Here is a 15,181-nt window from a genome sequence, read left to right as displayed (position 1 = left end):
TTTACATTTCAAACACACACAAAATCACAAAACACCGGGACAATGGAAGAGCGGAAAACTGTGTGTGGATACTTAATTTCAATACCCACCACCTGGAAATAAAAACTAACGAGGGACAGAGGGTGAACTGGGAGATATTTCCTTACCTAATTGACGATTCAGTGGGAACAAAGCGTGTACGGAACATGCAATTTAACACGAGAACTGGTAAATAATCTGAAACTGACAGAGAGGATAACCTCGCAAAGCCAGGCTCAAATACAGTAACTAGCCAAGTTTAGAAAAGACTCAGTTACATGAAGACCACAAGGGAATGCATCAATGCAGACCAGCCAAAACAAATATTAGACCACACTGGAGGTTTTGCCTGACCCCAGCTGCAGGACTGGCAGCACCAGTTACAAGCAGCAAAGGCACATGGCCGCTGTTCTTAAGGATAAAGCACTGCAGCAGTTGGGCTGATTATAATAAAAAAATGCAAGTGCAGTGTCTGTGAAGTGGACACCGTGCTGATAGACAAGCTTGACACTTCATAAATATTTGATAAATAGGGACTTAATACCAATCCAAGTATTAGAGAAAGAGTGGCAATCACATGAGAGAGACACAATTAACGCAGTTTCAAACCATTTTTTATATATATTTCAAATGACAAAAGTAATGAAATAGTTTTGACTACGACATATCATACAATATACAAAGTGCAATGTGTCCCCAGTGATTTGTGAAGTAACCAAAGATCAACATGTGTACAATAAGGTGAACTATATATACTATATATATATACGATGGAACGTAAATAAAAAAAAGAGTAAGACCACATGTAAGGGGGCAGTCTGCTGGGAGTGTCCAAAACACCAAAAGGGGGCCTAATTAAGCATGTTGGCCAAACAAAAGCAGGTATGAAGGACACGAACAGGCACAAATGGAAAAGATGTGAGGTGCTTCAAGCCACAGTGTAGATTACAGCGTGCCTCACAAAGCAGTGCATGTGCTGCCAAGGCTCGACCTAAAAATGAGCTACCTCTTAGAAAAATGTCAAACCAGTGGTAAAACAAATTGTTTTTGATTCAGCTCTGCAAGGTCCTAAAATCTGGAAAGATGGTGACTTTAGCACAGCAAACAGTTTGTTGATAAATTTTTTAGGGGAAGAAACAGACACTTATCCAGAGCACCTTTTCTTATTTTTCCCTCTAAAACTCAAAAGTTGGTTACCTTTTGGCTATTTTCTCGGTCCCTTACAGGGTAATCCACAAACCCTGGGCACCTTTAGAATCCCCAAGATGTTGGTAAAAAAGGACGCAAATTACGCATGAATACCTTATGTGGACAAAAAGTTATGGAGGCCTAAGCACAAAATGTCCCAAATAGACAAAAATGGGCTCAGCGCTGGTGGGGAAAAAAGCCCAGCAGTTAAGGGGTTAATTTATGCTGTACAATATCATTGTGTTATTCCAAAGTGAATGTCAATGCATTTTCACTTTTAAAAAAAAGAAGACAAGTGGTATGATCAGCATTTTTAATGTTTAAAGTCTGCTTCACCAGGAAATATTTTTGGATGACCAGGTGTCCATTAGTTCCTTGATTTTTAAAAGGGTCTTCTATCCATTATGTTTAATAGAGTATTTTAAGTGGTAGCATTTCTGTTTTATCTCAATTCAAACAGTAACCTGAGGGCTCAAAGTATTCTCACATTATCTCTAAAACGGTAGGAATAGATTTGTCTGTGCTAGCAGTGACCACTAAAATGTCATCAGTCTACGCTACAGTTGTGACAGTGCAAGATTTAAAACTGATGGCAGTAATATCTGGATGATTCTTTATTTATTTATTTATTTTAAACTTTATATTTGGTTATGCAAAGAACATAAACATTCCCCCCCAATTGCGGCATCATACAAGAACTGTTGCATACAGAACGATAACCTCATTAAGGCACATTAGGGACACAGATATCGCTGAGCGAATCGGACATTGGGACTACAAGAAGAACGAGACATTACAATCATGACAGATCAGCAGTGAACATGAGGTATCAGCCGAGTGCAAATGACAACCCAGATCTACCCGTCCCCATCACCCTCTCCCTCCCCGTCAGTCCCCGACCCCTCAGGTGTGAACAGTTCTGCACTAGTCCCCTCAGAGTCACTCAAGGTCAGACCAGCTGTGCACATTGCTCGCCATGCCAACAGGTCCTCCTGCAGTCTCTCATTCCTGCGCGTACATTGCATATGAGTCTCCTCCGCCAGAGACCACTCCCGATCATCCCTCAACCATGCGGAAATCTCTGGGGCCTTCCGCCCCATCCAGGTGATGACCACCCTACGCCGCGCCAGAACCAACATAAGCTGTAATAGTTTGTAGGGGATTTTCCGTTCCCTGGGCCGGGGAACCAGAGCCAACAGACAGTGGAGCGGGGTCAACTCTATTCCAAGGCCGGTGGCGGCTGCTATACGTCCCACCACCGCCGTCCAGAAACTTTGCACTAAAGCACAATCCCAGGCCAAATGTAGGAACCCTGCCCCCTCAGCTCCGCACCTGGGACAAGTGTCCTCCCTATCCGGTGAAAAGCGCTGCAAGGAGACCGGTGTCATATAAGTGCGGTGCATAAAATTAAAGTGTGTGAGCTTAAAACATGCATTACATGACACTTTACGGGTAAGACCCCCTATACGCTTGCGTTGCCCGGCCTCCAGGGTCTCCCCCAGATATGTTTCCCATGCACTCCACGCAGGCTGAACCGGCGGCTCTGAGTCTTGACGCAGTGCGGAGTAAAGCAAGGAAATCAGCCTACGACCCCTACCACAGGAGAGAATGATGTTCAATGTATGTGAAGTCTGAGGCGTCTCCGGGAATCGGGGCCATAGCTCCCTCGCCGCCTCCTGTATGCCGCGGTAATGCAAATATTGTGTCCCCCCCAACCCAAATGCCTCCACAGCCTCCTCATAGGAGTCAAATGAGTCGCCCGGATAAAGATCAGCCAAGGTATCGTAGCCTCCAGCTCTCCAGTCCCTAAAGGACATGTGCTCCTCCATAACTACAATGGGCGCCAAGATCCAAACCGGCAACTCCCTATGAAAGGGGGCCCGTCGCAGTACTCGTTCCACAAACCTCTGCCAAATTGCAGCCGTGTGACGCACCACATACGGTAGGGTCACATCCGCTCCCCTCCCCCTCATCAACACCATCTGCAACATCCGTTCGGTGGCATTCCTGGCCAAAAGCTGCATTTCCCACCCATCCACACCCGCAAACCACCTCGATGCCGGCAACAGTTGCGCTGCGTAGTAATACAAATCAAACCTGGGAGCCTCCAGGCCACCTTCCTCCCAGCTCCGAACCAGGGTGTGTAGCGCAACCCGGCTACGTCGTTCTGCCCAAAGCAGTGACGTTAGCAAGGTATTGAGGGTGCAAAATATTCACGGCGGGATAGGGCAGAGTGAATTCTGGAGGGCATATAGCGTCCTGGGAAGCATCACCATCTTAGCGACAGCGAACCGTCCCATAAGGGAGAGCGGCAATGTATTCCAAAAGGTCACTGAGCTCTGTAAGGACGTAAGTATCCGACCGATGTTACAAGCCAGTACCTGTGAGTCCGTCGGGGCTACCTGAATTCCCAAATACCTAAAGGCCTCCTGTTCCCAGCGCAGTCCAAGGTCTGGGAGGTCCGCCGCCGGTCCATCCCCATAACCCGCCAGAGGAAATATGAAGGACTTGTTACGATTGATCCGCAAACCCAAGGCCTCCCCAAAGCGGTCGAGGTGGCGCAACAGTACGGGTAACGATTCGTCCGGCGCCCTCAGATAGAAGAGAGCATCATCCGCATACAAGGAGATCACGTTACACGTGTCCCCCACCAGGATGCCCCAGTGTGCCATCTCTGCGCGGACCTTGACCGCCAAAGGCTCTATAGCCAACGCAAAGAGGAGCGGCGAGAGGGGACACCCCGGCCGCGTCCCCCGACCTAGCCGCCATTCCACCGAACGCCCTGCACCCAACCGCACCCTGGCACAGGGAGCTGTATACAACACGCGGACTCAATGACAAAAATTGGGGCCCATGCCCACCACTCGGAGGACCTCCAGGAGGTAGCCCCAATCAACCGTATCGAACGCCTTGGCGATATCGATAGACACTATAACCAACGGCTCCTCCCGATTTCATGCAGAATATGATTCAACCGCCGCAAGTTCATGGCGGTATTGCGTCCCGGAATGAACCCACATTGATCCGAGTGTATCAAACGCGCCATGTGCGGTGCTAACGGGCTGCCAAAGGTTTTGTCAAAATCTTAACATCGGTGTTAATCATGGTAATAGGTCTATACGCCGCCGGGTCACATTTATCACCCCCAGGTTTTAAAATCATGCAGACCTCACCCTGGTCCATGGTAGGCGGTAGAACACCACTCTCAAACGCCTCAACATATACCTGCAACAGGCTAGGGGCAACTGTATCAGCATATGCTTGATAAAATTCCGGGGGGAAACCATCGCTCCCCGGAGCCTTAGCTCTCGGGAGACTGGCGATAGCAGCCCGCACCTCTCCCAACGTCAATGCTGCATCTAAGTCCTCCACTGCGTCCCTAGACAGTGTTTGCAAGGCTAAGTCCTGCAGATACGGCAGGTATGAGTGTTCAGAGACTGCGGGGTCGGCCGCATACACCGTCCGCAAGTGGGACTGGAGTACCCGGAGTATGGCCTCCTCGGAGTGCACCGTGTGACCCTCCACATCCCACAGCGCCACTATCCTCTCTGGGGCAAACTCCCGCCGCAAAACCCAAGCCAGCATCCGACCCGCCTTATCACCCTCCCGATGAAGCGCTGTCTAAATTGGCCCAAAGTGTACTTATCGAGCCGATCTAGGATGTCGTGCACACAGGCTCGAGCCGCCCGTTCCGCCTCCTGCTGTGCCTCATCTGGGTCCAACCATGTTTGCTGGTGCAACAAGTCACCCTCAGCGTCCTGGAGTTCCCGAAGCAGCTGCTTCCTAACTCCATAAGCGAGGCCCACACACTCGCCCCTAATGAACGCCTTCAGGGCATCCCACTTAGTGAAGTAGGCAATGGACCCCTCCTGCCAGTTCACCTCTAGGTAACTGTTGAGTGCATTCTGAACAGAGTCCCTTGCCATCGGATCCTGTAATATATCCCCCGGGCATCCGCCAGGGTCGAGGGCGGGCGGGCGGGCCGCCCCGCCCACGTCACCATGCACGTCACCGGGGAGTGGTCAGAGAGAAAGCGAGCCTGATGTGTAATTGCCAACGAGATGGAAGCATCAACATTGGCGACCAAAATCCTATCCAACCTGCTATGCGTGTTATGAGTGGGGGAGAAACATGTATAGAGCTTCAGGGTCGGATGTCGCTGGCGCCATAAATCCACCACCCCCAGGTTCCCCATCACCTCACTGAGCTGCTTCATCATGTGCGGCTTCGTGCCCGCGCGGGGAGGGTGACGATCCAGTACGGGATCCAGGACGCAGTTAAAATCCCCCATCCAAAACAGAGGGGCCTCCAGGTCTGGGACCAGCACCTCCTAAAGTGATAGGAAGAAGCCAGGGTCATCTACGTTAGGAGCATAGGAAGTCAAAAGCGTGAGGTCTCTCCCATCAAGTTTTGCCCTCAAAAGCAAGTATCTGCCCTGTATATCCGCCTCCATGTACTGAATGGCAAATGGGACTCCGGGCGCTACCCAAATAAGTACCCCCCTAGCATAGGAGGAGAAGGAAGAGTGAAACAATTGGCCTTGCCACTTTCTCCCCAATTTACGAGAACCTTCATCGTCCAAGTGAGTCTCATGGAGGCACGCAATGGAGACTCCGTGTCTACGGAGGAATGAAAGGACTCTATGCCGTTTGGCGCACGTGCCCAGCCCCCTCACGTTCCACGTTAAAAACTTGTACCCCACGACCAATCGCCAGGCCCCTCCAGGGCCCCATCATCACATCCTGTAATCCTCCCAATTCGTGCCCGCACTGTAATACAACTGATGCCAGTACCAAACACCCCCAGCAAACTCCCCCAACGTCCCCCCTTCCCCCCTCCCACGAGCAATATTCCTGCAACAACTAAACATGCTGAAATGCCCTTCCCCCGCTGGTGCCAGGACGTACACAGCAACCCCATCCCTGCAATTGTAGCAACCACCCCAACAATACTGAGGAACAAACCCCCCCCAGGCATCCCCCGGCACATTCAGCCCCCTGAACACATTCCGCGCCCCTCAGACTCTCAAATACGAAGGGCGTGCGACCCGCACCCTCTCCCGCCCCCTAGGTCCCCCCCGCACACACCCAGACCATACCAACACAGCATCCAAAACTCTGAAAAAGGCAAAAAAAACACAGCTCAAAGGTCCAGCTAACATGCAAGGATATGTCCCTCAGGGCGGATCTCCTCCGCAGCGGCCCCAGCAGCAAGGGTCTCCGGCACTGTGTCCACCGTGGGCGGTAGGGCATCCAGCTGCGGCGGCAGCGTGTCCGGCACCAACACCTCATCTCGCGGGCTGTCCGCTCTCGCCGCCGGGAAGTCCTCAGCCCCCGTGGATTCCATGCGGAGGGCCCCATCGTCCCCCACCGTGACTCTTCGTCCCTCAGCATCACCAGAGGTGCCATTGGACCGCCGCCGCCTGGAGCACCACTTCTTCACCGGCCTTGTCCCCCAAACAGCTCTGGTGCGACCCCTTTCCTCAGGGGGGATTGCATCGCCCCTGATTTCAAGCCACTCCCAGACCTCCTCTGGCCGTTCGAAGAAATGGGCCTTGCCTTGGGAGAGGACCTTAAGTTTGGCGGGGTACAATAACATATATTGGAGGCCCATGTCCCGCAACTTTGGCTTAACCACCAAAAAGGATTTGCGCTGTTCCTGGACTTGACGTGTATAGTCCAGATAAACAGAGACCTTAGAGTTTTCGAACGTGAGGTCCGCCGCTTCCCTTGCCGCCCTCAGGATACAGTCTCTGTTGCGATAATTAAAACTTTTAGCGATGATGGCTCGTGGCGGGACACCAGGCCGCGGCGGTGGAATCAGCGCTCTATGGGCATGTTCGATCACAAAGACCTCCGATAGCCCTGTCGGGCACAGCGTGGTGCGGATCTAATGTTCCAAGAAGCGTTCCGCATTTCCCATCTCTGCCCGTTCCGGAATGCCCAGGACTCTGATGTTGCTGCGGCGCGCCCGTCCTTCGGCATCCTCCGCCCTTCGCTCTAGCTCCCCCGTGGTGGCCGAGAGCTGTGTCACCGTCTGTTTAACCTTTTCAGTGCGACCGCGTTTCCCCCTCCGGTGCTGGGCCCTAATAGAAACGGGCGTGGTCATGACGGAACGGTTCCGTCATGAGCACAGCTCAACCGTAGCTCATGACGGAACCGTTCCGTCATGAGCATGTAAGGGGTTAAGAGAAGCCACCTCCTCCTGTAACTGAGCTATGTTCCCCTCCGCCTCAGTAACTTTATCGGTGACCTTGCGGAGGTCTGCTCTCAACAGATTAACGTCTATGGACACTGTCTCAATCTGCCGTTCAAGGGCAGTGTGGGATCCCTGAATGGCCTTCAGCAGTTCCGCCCTGGAGGCTCGGAGAATCCACCGGACACCCGCACCTCGTCCTCCTGGCCGGTCTGGCGGGTGATACGTTGCGACGGGAGGCGTGGGGTTGTGTACTGGGTGATGGTGTTGGGCTGCGAGGAGCGGGCCGTCCTGTCCTTCCGCATCATAACTGCCCCACGGAGCCCTCTCAGGTGTCCCTCCCAACAGCGCCCTTCCAGCAAGTCTCAAATCGGCACGGGCCCTGCGCAGTTCAGGGAGGGGGACTACCGGGTCCTGCAGGGCACTGGACGTGCCACAAACACCAACACGCAGGGGCGGGAGCCACGGGTAGACAGTTCACTCACCACCTCAGCCCTATTTGAGACCAGCAGGGATGCCACAAGCACCACCGGGAGGGGACTCACAGGCCAGAGTCCGTGCCTGCAGTCGCTACCCGCCCGATCTCCAGCAGCCACTCCAGTTCAGGGCGGCTCCACTGCACCGTCGTCCAGAGGAGTGTCAGCAATGGACTCAGGGCCCCGGGGAGAGCCCCTACGCAGCTCCAGCCCCCGGCTCGCGGGGTCCGCCATGCAGGATCTCCTACGGCCCCCGCTGTGCTCCCAGGCACATCACGCTCGCCACCAGATCGCCCTGTGGCGCGCCTCTCAACCCCACAGTGCCTCCCCGCACTTCCAACAACCAGGGGAGGTGGGCGTCCACTGCACTCAGGGGGCAACGGGGAGCCGGTTCAGCAGGCGGCCTTCGACGTCAGCAGGGGACCCCACTCCACTCCGCACCCACCTTTCAATCTCGGCGTTCCCTCGGCGGCGGCTTCAGTCCTCCCTGCAGGTCACTTCTCGTCGGGGGCAGCGGACATCCGGCCTCGCGGGCGGCCCCCGACGGCAGTAGGGGCCCTCGCTCTGCCTCACACTCTCCGGGCCTGTGCGTCGCTCCCCCGGCGGCCGTTCCAGGCCCTACCGCCGTCCGCCGCGCCGCCGCGCCGCCGCGCACTAGGGTCCGCCAGGATCCGGACTCCAAGTCCACAAGCTCTCGGGCCCGGGGACGCTCACACTCGATCCGCCGTGGTCCCGGAAGCAGCAGGGGTCCCCGAAGGCGCTCGGCAGCGGCCCGCTAGTTAGGCCGCGTCCCCGGCCTCCCGTAAACTGGGCACCGGCGTCCGCAGTTCAAGCGCCTCTCGCAGCCTCCATCCGTTAGATCTCCTCATTCTCGGCACCGGAGTGTGCCCCTAGACATCGGGCCTCCAGACCCACTAGCTTCGCCGTCAATCGGGCACAGGATCCGTGCTAAAACAGGATTTTTGGGCTAGGCTGGCCGGGAGATGCAGGAGCTCACGTCCTGTCGGCCATGTTGCGTAGCCACGCCCCCCATCTGGATGATTATTGATGTATTTTAGCAGGGTGTAAATAGCAAAGAGGAAAAGCAACTAAGAGAGTGAACGCCATTGCTGAGCACCTTTACCTAGTTGGAAAGGTTCAGATAGAATGCTGGTTGTTCTTATTCTTGCAAGGGGACAGGTGTATTTTTTAAAATTGATGGCCAAATGAAAAATGGTGAAAAGTTGCATTCAGATAAGACCAAAAGACCTGGTTGAAGGCCTTTTCCATCTACGGCTATTTCAGGTGTGGTTAAGATAATTGCTTGAGTCCTATCTGGCAGAAGGTGCATGTATTGTCGCTTGTCATTTAGACTTTGGCAATTACTTTCTCCAGCCTTCCCGCTAGAATTTTAGTATTTAATTTTGACTTCCCGATTTATCAGCAAGATGGGTCTATAGTTATTCGCCTGAGACAGGTGTTTCAATCTTTAGGAAGGAAGTACAAATATTTTTGTTTTCGCAGCTGCTCCCTTCACTTCCCCACTGTTAGCTGAGTGTTGTAACACCATTTCTAGTGGCTCAATGATAACGTCCCAGAAGATTTCATTACATCCAATAGGGTTGTCCATCTGGCCCTGCGGCTTTGCCCCCTGGAATAGATGAGGGCTCTTTGAGAATTTCTAACCTCTTTATGTGACTGTTGAGGGATTCTTTGTCCACAGCTTAGAGTTTATTGACAATGATTTTGTTTAGAAAAGCGGAGCAACATTCTGCACTGATTTTCATATTATAGTTACATGTAGATGTTTGCAGTAATCTTTGACTACATTGGCAATGTCTTTATGGTGTCAGTTTAAGATGCTGGATGCATCTTTGATGGCAGGGACTAAGGAACTATTCTTTTTCAATTTTAGGTAAAATGCTAGCATTTTACTACTTTGTCACTTTTCGGGCTTGTTCTCATATGTCTGCTCTCTTACGCAGAGTTCTGTTGTAATGTTATTTAATAATCATTTAATAATTTCAAGGTCTTACCTTTTAGAGCACCAAGTAGGGATTCCAATATTTTAATCTCCTTCACAAGGCTGTCTAATTTCTCATTGCTTTATTTTTATGGCCACTAAGTTAATCATTATGCATGTACATTTTTAAACAACTAAAAGAAGGACCGAGAAGTTACTAGAGCACATTTTGTCCTTTAGGAATATCTGAATGGCTTCCCTTGTTTGCCTTGTTTTATATGAGCTTTAGGTTTATATGCCAACATCTCACAAGTGGTCGGCCAGTCAACTTGGACATTGAGATGCAAGCTTGATTGGAGATTAGAATTTGATCTTTGACCCTGAAACATTCAGTAGATGGGCAGAGTCAATGAGGAGATAGTCAGTTATGGAATAGCTCCGGTGGGGTAAGGAAGAGAAAGCAACAGCCATGTGTACCATTTACTGGTCACAAAATACTTGTTAACATTTGTTACCAATATTTTTGCGACCAGTAAAGAATTTTGAGAACCAACCTATGTACTAGGAGGTTGGTTTGTAAAATTCTGAATCAAACCTATTTCATGCCTATTAATGAGGGAGGTCGCAAATTCTGAGTCACTTCGATTGGGAATGGTGGCATCATGGAGTCAGCAGGCCACTGTGTCTGTAATTGCTTTTTAATAAAGCTAATTTGTTTTTAAAATACAACCCATTTTTCTTAAAATAAACAGGATTGCATTTAAAAAGATGTTTTATTAAAACGTTTATTGAAGAGGAGGCAGTGGGCCCCTGGACCACTGCCTCCTCCTAAACAAACTTTTTTGTATCACAAAGGCGGTGAGGTCCTCAGTTGACCCCTTCAATATTGCAAATGGGTTACCATCTCTTTTAAGGTATCAGCAAAAAATCTATCATTTGCAACTAGATTTTCATTGCATAACATTGAAACATTAAATACCTAATTCAGTTTTTGGAAGGGACTCCTACAACATGCTCCTTCCAGATACCAAATCCATATCCATTCGGATTTCCATTTCAGGAGGCCAAAAACTTTTCCAACTCTTAAAATGGGATAAGTAGCGATGGAGCCCCTGGCGGCGCGCATCCGTCAGGACCCCCTCATTCGGGGCTGAGCCTGGGATCTAAGCCAAATCGACAAGATAGCTCTATATGCGGACGACGTTCTGCTCTACCTGGCAGACCCGGACTGTTCTGGCCCTAGATGCCTAGAGGCTCTCTCGGTATTTGAACGGGTCTCGGGGCTCCGGCTTAACCCGACGAAATCAACCTTGGTCCCTTTATACCCATCTCGGGTGTGCTTTGATTGGGAGGCGGTGATTCCCCTCCGGAGGCACTCAGTCAAATACTTGGGCGTATGGGTTACCCTCCTGCCTGAGCTTGAATGGGCTTTGAATGTCGCACCCCTGGTCGTGCGGATGAAGACAGACCTTAAGAACTGGCAGACCCTTCCCCTCAACCCACTGGGCAGGAGTGCGCTTTATAAAATGATGATCCTCCCCCGCTTCCTTTACACCTTACAAAACATCACTATCCACCTCCCAGGTAGCTGGTTCCGGGAATTAGACGGCGCTCTCACACAGTTTCTGTGGGGGGGAGGGTGGGCGCGAATGTCCCTGGCACACTGTCGTATTCCCCCTTTTGATGGAGGTATGGGGGTTACCAACCTTCACCTCTACTACCTGGCCACGAGACTCATCGTGATCCACGATTGGTTTGCGGGCGGTTGTGCCGTCCCAGCTTACCGGTTGGAGCTCAGAACAATAGAGTTTGCGCCGATCCAGGGGTTCCTATATGGTTGCCTGGTGCCACAGACCCTACCCTCAGTCACAAGGTCAGTGCTCATGGGATCGGAAGCTTACTAGACAAACGCCATTGTGCAGTGGGGCTTGGTTGCTGGAAGTCTCGTCTTTGAGAGGGTTCCACCGCTGGGATCTTGTGGGGATCTCGCTGCTGGGGGACGTGTGGGTGGGAGACCACATTAGATCCTTTGCTGACCTACAACAACGTCACGTCCTTCTTCATTCCCAATTCTATAAATACCTACAACTTAGACATGCTCTCCGTGCACACATTCCATCCGCCACCTCTCTCCCAGAATTCAGCCCCCTGGAGACTCAGGTGATGATGGGGAACCTGGGAAAGGGGGGGGGGGGGTCCCGAATATACCAGTCACTAGTGAATAACGGCCCTGCATCCCTGGACCGCATTCGGGAGCGTTGGGAGGGGTGGGCTTGATGCTGGGACTTTTCGACGGACTGGACGGCTCAAGGGCGGACAAGCACTTTCTGGGGACGGCATTAGCAGTGGCCAAAAAAGACATAGCGGCGCTTTGGTCCCAAGCAGAGACGCCAACCGTGCGGAGATGGAGGAAGGGGGTAGATTGGTTCGGTGTACAAGAGGAATCCCTCTTTGAAGCCCGGGGTTGCCCTGAGCTATTCGGTAGGGTGTGGGGCAAGTGGTTTGGTTTACTGCCAGCGTGAGGGCCTGATTCTTGTTGTACAACTGCACTGTATGGGGTTACCACACCCAATCAGGAGGGGTCATCTTTACCTTAATCGAATGTGTATGACAAAATATATTTTAACTGTGATGCTTGGTTTGCTGCCAATGATTTTGATTGTTCTTAAAAATGCCAATAAAATTGATTATCAAACAAATGGGATAAGTAAATAAGAAAAAGCATTTTACTGGTTGCAAATGCTGAATCGGAGTGTTTGCAACCATTAAAGTGCCTTGTACACCTGCTTCCTAACTTTCTCCGGGTAGGGCTATGAAGTTTCCAGGCGTGTTCTAGTCTATGGGATTCACAATGTATTAACACTGCTTATATTACTGTTACCATGGGACTCCCACCATGCCAATAGGCAATATTTAAGCAAGTGAATCTATGAAAGATATCAATACTGTAGAACCACAGTGTACAGCAAGTAACTTGTTTTTTATTCAGTATTGTATCTTTAATAGATTCACACGCTTGAATCAGACTAGTAAGCACTACCAAATAAATAATGGAGGTGGGTAAGGCAAACCATCCCACCATTATACAAAATAATACAGCAAGATTTAAAACCATTAGCATGAATTTAACACAAAGACCTGACAAATACACCTTGACAAAGCCACAATAAAGTTAAAAGACAGAAACATGATAAGCAATAATGCAAATGAACATAATCAAAAGTGGCAAACTTAAGAAAAAAAGCCTGTCCAACTGCCACATCTGCCTTTCTCAGAGAATCCAAGCAGTAGTTCTTCGTGAAGGTGTGGGCTTCAACCCACGTCGCTGTCCTGCAAATGGTCTGGCAACGATACACTTGCAAACAGGGCTGAAGAACTGTTAGTTTTGGCATAGAATGAGCCTTCACCTTGCAGAAAATGGTCGTCCTGCTTTCTCGTGACAGAAGGTGATGGTTGCAGACACCCAGCTACCAATACTTGCCAGTGACACAGATTTCCCTTTTCTTGGTGGAGCAAAAGAAATCAGGACTTGATCAGATTTCTTGAAAGCCTTTGTTCTATTGAGATAGAACTTGAGACAACATCTGAAGTCCAGAGAATGCAGGGATTCCTCTGCTGCCGAAGATGGCTTACTGAAGAATGTTGGCAATATGATGGGTTCATTGAGGTGAAAAGATGTTGGCACCTTTGGGATGAACTAAGGGTTAGTTCGCAAAATTACCCTATCATCCCGAAACTGTAGATATGGCTTGTAAATCCTCAAAGCTTGAATTTCACCTATTCTCCTAGCAGAGGTGAGCGCCAGAAGAAAAGCCACTTACCAGGAAACAAATTTCAAGTCAGCCTTATGAATTGGTTAGAAAAGAGCTCTCATGAGCTGAGATAATACTGTGTTGAGCTGCCATATCACAGGAATGGGTTTCACTGGAGAGTAGACTCGAAATAGGTCCTTCATGAATTCCTTAACCAGTCTGTTGGACTATAATGAAAGTTATCCTGTGTGCCTCCTGATTCTGGATATAGTAGCCAGATAGACCTAAATTGATGAGTGAGTCAGTCCTGATTTTGGTAGCTGCAGCAGATAAGGGGGTATCTGTTCAGGAGTGGAGGCGAGTGGATGCAGAGAATGAGAGCCACACTAGGAGCAAAATCTCCTCCATTTTGAGGAGTAACATATAGTTGTGGATTCAGCACAAGAGTGCCAGAGAATAGATCAGCTATCATCAAAAAGATTTAGTGTCCCAAACTCTATGTCATGAGGAGCAAGGCTGACAAGTTGAGTGATCATGTCTGTGGATGCACAACTTGCCCCTCGTTTATTGACAGAAGATCTGATGGTTGGAATGGAAAATGTGTGCACTTCGATAGGCCAAGAAGCTTAGTGAATCAATACTGCCTTGGCCATGCTAGGTCTATGAGAATGAGACTGCAAGGTTCCTGCTTCATTTTGTGGCTGACTTTTGGAATGAGAAAGAATGGAGGAAAAGCAAATGTGAAAATCCATGTAATCAGAACAATGTGCAGCTCCTCCCTAGCCACCTTGTCAGGAAGACCCACTCCTCTCACACAAAACCTTCTTTGTTCCCATGTCTGGAGGCAATACACAATCCATAATAGCAAAGTCATTCACAGTCATGTGACTCAGGAAACTGGTAAAAAGGCACAGTTGTTTTGGCCACGAAAAGGGACATTTTCTAAAAGTGGCCTTTTCAAAATTGTAATCTGACTTCTCCACTAAATAAAAGTTTAAATTACAATAATTTGAGTGGAAACCACATTTCTTTATCTGGCCCCAAACTGAAACTAGCACGTATTAACCCAGTGTAAGTCTATGAGACACATAGCTGCACAGCAGTAAAAAACATCTTGTTCACTGGAGAAAGCACAACCACTGTGCCACTGGATAGCGGGGCAAAGGGCACAGAGTCCTAATGCCAGCAAAAGTGAGTTCAGAACAACACAGATGCCAATACTGGACTAAACTTACCAACTTTTACCAAAGACCTTTATGAATAAAACATACCGGTCTGTTTTTTGAATTACGTCACTAAAGGATTTATTCACTTTTTCGCAATCATAACACTTTTTACGAAAATTGAGGATTTTTTGTGCATAAAGATACAATTAGATACAAATGACATAAAAATTCTATACACACAATTCTATTATGTACAAATTTACAACAGACCCACTCACAACTGTGGCCATCACATACACACCTCACTTAACCTCACACTTCTTCCACTCGCACACAACACCCCTTAGGGGACAAACAAAAAACGGACCAATGTCAAAAAATCAATAAACAAAGGATGAAGCAGTTTTTTCTTAGTACATTCTATTCCTTGGATTGTATGGCTTT

Source organism: Lissotriton helveticus, chromosome 12 (assembly GCF_964261635.1).
Source record: "Lissotriton helveticus chromosome 12, aLisHel1.1, whole genome shotgun sequence".
In the NCBI taxonomy this organism is placed as follows: domain Eukaryota; kingdom Metazoa; phylum Chordata; class Amphibia; order Caudata; family Salamandridae; genus Lissotriton; species Lissotriton helveticus.
Note: the sequence above shows the minus strand (reverse complement) of the source record.